The sequence below is a fragment of the Vulpes lagopus genome, chromosome 3, assembly GCF_018345385.1.
Source record: "Vulpes lagopus strain Blue_001 chromosome 3, ASM1834538v1, whole genome shotgun sequence".
Taxonomy (NCBI): domain Eukaryota; kingdom Metazoa; phylum Chordata; class Mammalia; order Carnivora; family Canidae; genus Vulpes; species Vulpes lagopus.
In genome coordinates, this window is record NC_054826.1 from 154,811,330 (window position 1) to 154,820,661 (window position 9,332).

The following is a 9,332-nucleotide window of genomic DNA, read 5'->3' on the forward strand; positions in this document are numbered from 1 at the left end:
CAGCGAGCTATCCAGTGGATGACAAATTTGAATGGGAGGGAAAAGCAGCTCAGAGACCTTATTAGCTGGCTGGTACAATATACATAAAATGAGCAGCCTAGAAACACAGGATAGTGGTATTTATGTTGCAGTGATATTTGTTGTAAAGGTACATTCCCCCCTTAAAAATCCATAAATGCTATTTATGTTTTTTTTCACATAAATTTATATTCAAAGGTAGAACCCAATTAGCTGTCACAGGGATATTTTAAGAATGAATTGAAATCATATTTATAAAATTAGCACTGTGTCCTAAGGGCTCAGCTCTGTTTTAAGTGCATTCATCTTCACAACAACACTGCACATATTAGGTTGAGCCATATGAAATTGCCATTTCTGTGGGTGACAAATAGTTGCATATCAGCAAAATTCTATTTCGACCTCATACTATTGTTTCAGGTTACAAAGGTAGAAACCGAGGACAGTGATTAAGTAATCTGCCCAAGGAGAATCATTGTTTTTCTCATCTTACAATTGAGAAAGCTGATGTTTAAGGAAGAACAAGCAACTTTTCCAAGGATATGCAGCTACCTGCCTCTCAGGGAGTTAGATCAAGAGAGATTATATCTGCTTATGTACTTTGTAAATTTCATATTGCTAAAAATGTTCAACTATTTGTGCTGTTAATATAAAATCTTCTCTTCCTGCTGTCATACCGGGTCTTTCATTCTCCCATAACCAAGGATTACCAGGAAATGATGCCTTTAGTTATCAAGATAAAAAGGCTATCTTATTTACTATCTTCTGAGATGTTCCCTCTCCAAAGTGGCAGGGTGACTGCAATCATCCATCCGTGCCCTTTCTGTTATCAACTCAGTGGTAAATGATTAAGGTGCTAAAGTACTTCGGTTTGTTCTAAATTATTCTCCATGATGTCCTTGGGACAAATGAGGTGCAAGGGCTATTGGAGATAACATAAAAACATTCATGAAACATCATCATTTCTCAAGTAGCACACAAAATAAACTTCAAACATAATTTCACATGATTTAATTTGAGCTGGAACCAGGGACATTTTAGAAAATATATACGGCAGCAGAAAAAAAAAATAAAACACAAACAAACAACAACAACAAAAAAACACAAAAAAACCTAAGTAGGGACATCTGACTCTTCTCTCTCCCCCCCCCCCCACTCTATTTCTGTCAATGCCCCTGTAATAAGTTAGGCACTTGGAGACATTATCTTTGAGCAGCATTTGGTGCACTGCACTAAGGGTAGGAGAGGCTGTCTTTAGCCTTGGCATGGAGATCTTTCTTAGCAACACGTACTGGGTGTGCTACTCCAATGAAGTACTTAAATGCCATTAGTGGTTTCCTTGTAAAACTGAGGCTGCAACAGTTACAGTTTATCTCAATGGTTTGCCTGGACACAGAGGGTGTAGTAGTCACCAGCGCCTGCCAGTCAACCTGCATGTGAAACCAGACTCAACCTGTATTTGAAATCTCTGCCACTTAACTGCCTATGTGACTTTGGGCAAGCTTCTGCACATCTCTGTACATCGGTTTCTCGTAGGAAACATATTAGTTCCCACCTATATAATTTAGAAGTATTTTAAATGGGATAATGCTCACAGTGTTTAGAACATTGCCAAACATGCTCAGCATTTAAATAGGTATTGATTTCTCATGAAATTTTGAGCATATCTTAATTTAACATTTAGAAACATAAGTGCTTTCATGTGTTCAGAGAATACTTAACCATCCATCAGGAATTTAGGTTAATTTCCCTAAGAAATGATTCATCACACTCGTTGCATTTATCTTATTCTCACTTTATTTTCTAGATTTATCTTTAATATATCTTTCCCCCACTTCCCAACATTTACATACCATCTTGGTTTTCCGAGAACAAACACACTTCATCACCAGTTATTTCTATCCTTGTCCTTTCCTTTGCTTCAATGTTGTAACACATTTCATCGTTTCTTCTTATCATTTACTGATGATAACTGCTGTATTACTAAAATAGACATCAGTTGCAAATACAGAGTAGCTACACAGGGTGCTATTCCAGGCACAGAGAAATTTTTTCCTTGAAATTGAAGCTGATGTACTTGAGGCACATTAAAAACAAATTAAGATCCACTCACTACTACCAATATGGGTTACCACAACAAAAAATTGCATGTGGATATTATACACAGTAACAGAGAACTCATAGGAGAAAAAAAGTAGAATGTGAGTTATAAATCACAGTAAGTTAATAGAGGACTGTTAGCTCTGATTTTCCTTTTTTTCTTGTAGAACCTTTTAATTACTGCATTTCTAATGCACTTACATTTGCCAGTAGTTCTCTTTTTTATTCTTCTAATAATAGTTCCTAAGGTACATCCTATAAATTACACCTTTCCTTTTCCTCTCCCTCTTCTCTTTAAACAATTCTGAGAGAGAGAGAAAAAAGAGCAAACTGTAATTTTAAGTAACTCCTTTGGATTAGTTCATGTGCTCCTTAAAAAAAAAAAAAATCTCCAACTGTCATTAGCACTGTGCTTTCCTGTCCCCATTCTTATACATGCCAATTTATAAGCCGCAGCATTGCTGCCGGCCTGCCGTTTTTCTATTAAGGCACCAACTCTAGACAAACAAGCCCTCTCCATTCACTCCCTACATTCTTTACTTTTTTAACTTGTTCTAATTCCAGGTTTCCTCTAAGGACCCTCAATTTCAAAACCCTTCATTAGGCTGACCAAAAGTACTTCTGTTTCCTTTTACACTATAAAAGGCTAGCTTTCTCCCCAATCTCATTTGTTCAGTTTTGTCTCTTAACCGCCTTACCTCTTACATCACTCTTGCAAGGACAGTGCCTTTTTTTTTTTTTTTTTTAAGTTCTTTAATCCTTGTCCCTCTCTTTGAGATGCCTCTGGAACTCTCACCTCCAGATTAAGTAGAAGAAATAAGTGTTACCACTGAACTTGCCAAACAAGTTAAGGGATGACTATCGTTCCTGCATTTGATAAAATGGCAACATATCATAATTTAGAAATCCTGGGAAAAGCAATTACTTGGGACAGAGAAAAATTTATGGCAAGAATGACTCTGGCAAATAATTAGGTATAAGAAGAATAGAAATTATTTTTTTTCACGCAAAGATAGAGACATTCATTCACATAATAAATACCCCCGATCCTCTACTACACCAGAGTCTGGAATGATAATAATGATTCTAACAGTAAAATATCTTCTTGCTGGCATAAGTTATTTTTTGTTGCATTTTTTGCTTCAATTCTTCACTCTTCACATGTTGCCATTCAAAGTCAAAAGGTACACATTAGACTTCGAACACTTGCTTTTAGGTATTCAATTCAATGTCATTTCCCTTAAACACTTCAACCAAAATATTTTAAATTATGATAATAAAGTGATGAATTTGAAAAGTAAAATGTTTTTATCTCCCCTTCCCTTTCCTGCTTTTTTCTTCCAGTAGAAGAAAAGTCCAAGAGTGTGACAATTTGAAGTAAAGCCACAAACTGGATAACAAATGTTTAGTGAGTGAAGTTGTTTATGGCCCCCAAGGAAATTATACTTAACAAAATTTTGTTTCATGTGTTTTTACAGATTTGGTTACCTTTCTAGGGACGCCTGGGTGGCTCAGCGGTTGAGCATCGCCTTTGGCTCAGGGTGTGATCCTGGGGTCTGGGATGGAGTCCCACATCAGGCTCCCCACAGGGAGCCTGCTTCTCCCTCTGCCTGTGTCTCTGCCTCTCTCTCTGTGTCTCTCAGGAATAAATAAATAAGATTTTTAAAAAATAAAATAAAATAACCTTTCTATGTTCAACAAACTAGGTAGGGAACATATTTTTCCCAGTTGAAAGGAGAAAAAAGTTGCATGTCAACTATATTTCAATAAAAAATAAAAATAAAAAATGTTCTTCACAGAAAAAAAAAGAGAAAAATAAACAAGTGGCATAGCTAGTAGAAAAAAGCAAGATTGAGGCTAAAACACAGGTTTTCCAAATCCTGGTTCGATTTTTTTCATCATAACACATACCTCTTCCTTTTAAAAATACAATGCTAATGTAAACCAGCAGTCTTTTGTCATATGAATAGTAAAATATATACCACATTCACAGTTAGCTTATGTTTTATATATTTCATAGATATTAAGATATTTGAAAACAAGTTTTTTATCAAAATCCTTGGTAAAGTTTGCACTTTCCTTTTATGTGTTCAATTTTTTGATAAAATTTTAATATATATATTTTAATACAGTAGGAAAAATGCCTGTATACTTTGATTTCAAAGTGAAGTGAATTTTGAAATTCTGAGGCATGACTCTGACATCAAAGATATTCAAATAATCATCACACTGATAACATTTACTTGATTGAATATTGCAGCCTTCTTGGTTAGACATATTTAAAAGTTGTTTTCTGTTGCTTTGCTTAGAAAAGTGCAGCTTCTAAGGAGAATTCAGTCAGGAGCATTAGTGTGTTAGCTTTCAGAGAAAAAATGGACACATTTGTGTAGAATTCACGTGCACCTTTAAATTTTAGGTGCAAAACATCCCACGTCTTGTGAAAAGTAAAGGTAATTCTCAATGAAATTTAACTGAATGTATATAATTATCATGTTCTGAGTATGATCATTATTTTGCTAAAGTTGCTCTAAGGATATGGATCTTAGAACTCAAAGACTACGATCTCCCTGAACAAAGTTTCAGTATCTTAGTAGTTAGAACTCAAAATGCTAAAATATACTGCCCGAAAGGTCTGTTTTCTAAAAGTAAGATGACTCTAAATTCAAAGGAAAGCATAAAATTATTTTTTGTATGCTTTTCTTTTCCTTATAATATACTTTTCTTTATCACTGGTTCCTCTTTTCCCATTTCCTGTATCTATTTTGGCCTCACTCTTCGACTTCATTTCACTGTAATTTTCTTTACCCTTATTCTATAACCTGTCACTTCTCTTAGAATTCCCTTGTCTCATCTTCACCTGAGATTAGCCTCTAGCCTATAATACACAAAAGGGGGGTGAGACCATTCCGTGTACTGAAAACATAACACTCCAGCTTATAATATTTTTTTTTTCCATTTGAAGCCTTTCTTTCTGTGGTAATAGAAACCTTTAACCATGTCTTTCTCCATTCTGTTCTATAATCCATCACTTCGCTTTTCCACACTCAACTTGGAGGTTTTGACCCTCCTTCTCTATTACTCTCTTTGAGATCTGAACCTCTTTCATCCCTTTTGCTATATTGCATGCCTGTCTCCTCTCAAAAGCTCCCTACTTCTGTTCATGGCAGCTGATCCTCTAGATATCTCATCCAGGGAGGGGATGTAGAGGAGAAAGCCCACCAAGTGGTTTCACTTTCAAATACTAAATGTGAACGTTGGCTGGAGTGCCAAGTGGCAAGTCTGTGATAGTACAAACAGTAAGCACTATGGGGGCTCAACACTTTTGAATTATTTCCCTGTGTCTATCTGGACTCCATATCTGTGTCTGAATAATCATGTGCTTGTCTCAAGTTTGTTAGGATTATTCAGTGTAGTCATTCAGACCAAAAGGCATTGAAGCTGTAACAGAAATACTGCCAAGCCAAAGAGTTTGACTTAGGTTCAAAATAACAAAAAGTAATTAAAATATATTAAGCTATATTGTGTGAATGACAACTATTCAGAGCTCAAAAATAAGATGTCACTTCAGATATGGCTATTAAAAAGACTAGAAATCATATTCAAGGATGCCAGAAACTCACTGTGCTTTGTTGTGATTCAAATAACTCTTTTAAAGTGGATATGCATCCAATAGCGCTGTGTACTCCGTAACATTTGATAAACCCTTGCTTAAATGGATAGAAACTGCATAATAAGAATTTTGTCAGACAACTATTTGGAAGAAAAATTCATGAGCCACACTCTTCTTTAAAGTGACTTAACCCCACGAGTTTCCCTATTGAGAAACACTGGTAGTGTCATGGAGATTTGCTTGGCAGGCAGGATAGATGAATCTAAACTGGATATTTATAGGGCCTCTGCTGAGGTGAGTATCTCCCACTTCACTTACCTGCTTCATTTGTCAATCAGTATTTATTGTTCATCATGAACAATTTAGGTTCTTTTTCTCACAGGGCTGGGCTGGGATAGAAATAAATTAGTTTATATTATATCCTAATATAAACAGTTAGCAAGGCCTTCCCCTGGCTCCTCAGTGCTTCAGGCCAGGACATTTTCTGGAGTGAGCTTATGGTTTTGTGTCCAAGGTAGAGGAAATAGGTTGATGGACTTTACCAAAGCACTAATCATTTATTGAGCACTACCTCTATCCAGCACTTTTGAAGATGTTTACATAAATAATCTCATTTTCAGGCTCCCAACACATCAATCCCCTTTTCACAGATGGGGAAACTGAGGCACTAAGCAGTTAAAGGTTCTACAGCAAGTGGTTGAGCCAGGGATGGAACCCGGCAATCTGACTTGAGAGACTGCCCTTTTAACAAGTAAGGCTGTCCTAGGGTAACTGAGTTAATGAATTCAACTCCCATTGTGTGAAGTTGTGGTTTTGTTTTGTTTTCTGTCTGCCAGGCTCACTTCACTGGGTTGAATTATGCTGAATAGATTGCTTTGTCTACAGTGGCCAGCACAAAAGGTTTTGTTGTTGTTTTGTTTTTTGTTTTTGGGTGAAACTCCTACTCTTGGCCCGATTATTCCGAAAGCAAAATACCAGCATTATCAGGAGGACACTAGGTGACTGGTCCCTGGGCAGCAGGTATAGAGAAGCCAGGGGAAGGAGGGACAGAAGAAGCCCAAGTCCTGCTGGCAACAGCCCTATAACCAGATTAATTGTGAAGATAGAATCTAGAGAAATGATCACTTTGGTCACCAGGTTAAGGGTTCTAGCCAAAGAACACAGAGTTCAGGGCCTAAGGTAAGGCTAAGAGAGCACAAGGGAAATGAGGTCAAAAACACAGGTGTTAGAATACCAGACTACATCAGGAAAACAGGAGTAGAAAACTTATACCACAGCTCAGGCTCACCATGTAGGATGGGGAAAGGTCAAACTGCCCGATAACAGGACAAACATAGTGCACTACACTTGGGGTCTCTTCTGCATCTGTAGCTACCGTAACAACCCCTTTGAGCCTAGCCTATCTACTTTTTCTGTAAGGTCCTGATGGTGAACACCAGGAGCATAATCTCTCACTTTTAGTTCTAGGTTCCTAAACCGGTGGAGCTATATCTAGGAATGTGCAAAAAGGTTTCATTTTCCACTCTGCTTTTTCATTGACCTTCTTGTGTTGGGCTATCTCTTCTGAGGGAGAATCAGACAGACTGAAGAGCTTCTTCAACAGTTGCTGACTATCATACTCGAACCTACTATAGGAGAATAAGAGCTAGCTCAGAGAATCTGTCATTCTTCTAGTCATAAGAATTAGGACCTTGGATAAGAGAGATATTGTTTGGTATATTGTTTATAAGTTAGCTGAGCGTTCAATCTTGACCTAAATCCAGAGCCTGCTACATTGTGTGGCACCCTAAAGACATACTTAGGCAACACTGATACATTTCTGCATTGCAGGACACCCAGTTTGTTTATTTGTGACATCATTATTTATTTAAATTTAGTTCTGAGGCCACCATGATCTGTCTTACCAGGTAGTTTCAAATTTTGAATTCTAACCGGGTTTCAGTTTGTTCTCAAGTCTTTAGTTATATTCAGTGAATCAACAGATAGTTTCATAATTTCAAGAATAATATTTTATGGGGTAAACATATTGGGGGTTGTAGAATTTGGACATCTTCTAGTTTCACAACTATAAATACAAACAGATACACATTGTTTTAATTTTAAAGGCCAGACCTGAAAGGTTCCACTTGCCAGGATGACACTAGAAGCTTCCTGGCCAGTATCCTGCTTATTGTTTAAGTCAGCTTCTCTTTGTGTAGTCATATCATGCTGACAGTATCATAGGCTCTCGAAGAAATGGAAAAGAAGTGTATTCTATGAACTCAAAGTATGTAAATACGTGAAAATATCTGAGCCACGGAAATATTTCCTCCTTCGTGTTTCAGACGTATAAATTAGAAAAACTGGGCTCCGTCAACATGACAGAAGTTGTCATTTTGGAACCCTGGTGAGGGATTGGGACTTCTCCAAGCTATCAGTGGAGAAGAACAAAATCCTATAAATGGATGGGGCAAGAATGCTCACATAAAACTCCAGCTGCTATCTCAATCTTCATTCCTCATAAACTTGTCCTCAGTGACCACTTCTACTCGGTTCATGATATGCAGAGTCCAGAACACTGAAGAGACAAATAGGAATCAGACTGGGGTTACTGAGCACAGAGATCTGGGTAAAAGAGAAAACCAAGATTGCAAACTGAATATGGCCTCTTAGACCCACGTCAAGGAAGACGTTCCTTCCCGACAATGAGCTGCAGATGATATTGAGTTCAGCAGAGACTTGAGGGAGGAAATAGAGCATAGGAACTCCAACTGATATAGCCTGGTTAGAAGAGAAGGTGACCTCATTCCTCTGCTTTAGTTTTGGGATGATGCTGGGCGAGGCGTTCCCTACAATATTCCCTACCAGTATCAATTCCCAATGATATCTCTTCTACCTGCCTCTTGCTCTTCTCTACAATTGCCTCCATGGGTCACTGCCTAAACTCAATAAATTGAGCTCTTTCAGCACAAAAATCTTTAATTCTTTATAACCCCAAGATGTCAGTTTGATGCAACACAGTGAATGACTGCAAAACTGAGTCAAACATATATGTCAGTTTGAATTCTGGCTTTGACATTTACTATCTGGGTCTCCCTGGGAAGACCTCAGTATCTCCATGGTAAAATGGGTAAAATAGTACCTATCTCACATAGATGACTAGAGGATTTAAGGGATAATATATACATAGTATAGGGCCTTGCACATGGAAGTTATCATTACATCATAGTTTTGTTCATTATTTCCCTATACCAATATCTGTATTCATTTGCTGTGGCTGCTGCAACATATTATCACGAGCTGAGTGGCTTTAAACAACAGGAATTTATTCCTTCACAATTCTGGAGGTAAAAAATCCAAAATTAAGCTGTCAGCATGCTTGGTTTCTCCTGGAGACTCTGAGGGAGAATCCTTTCCATGTTTCTCTCCTAGTTTCTATGGCTGCCAGAAATCTTTGGTATCCACTGACTTGTAGACGTAGAACTCCAGTCTCTGCCTCTGTTTTCATGTGGCCTTCCTTTCCATGTCTCTGTGTGTCTTCTCCTTTTCTGTTACTTATAAAGACATATGTCATTGGATTTTGGGCCCACCAGAATTCAGGATGATCTCATTCAGAGATCTTTAC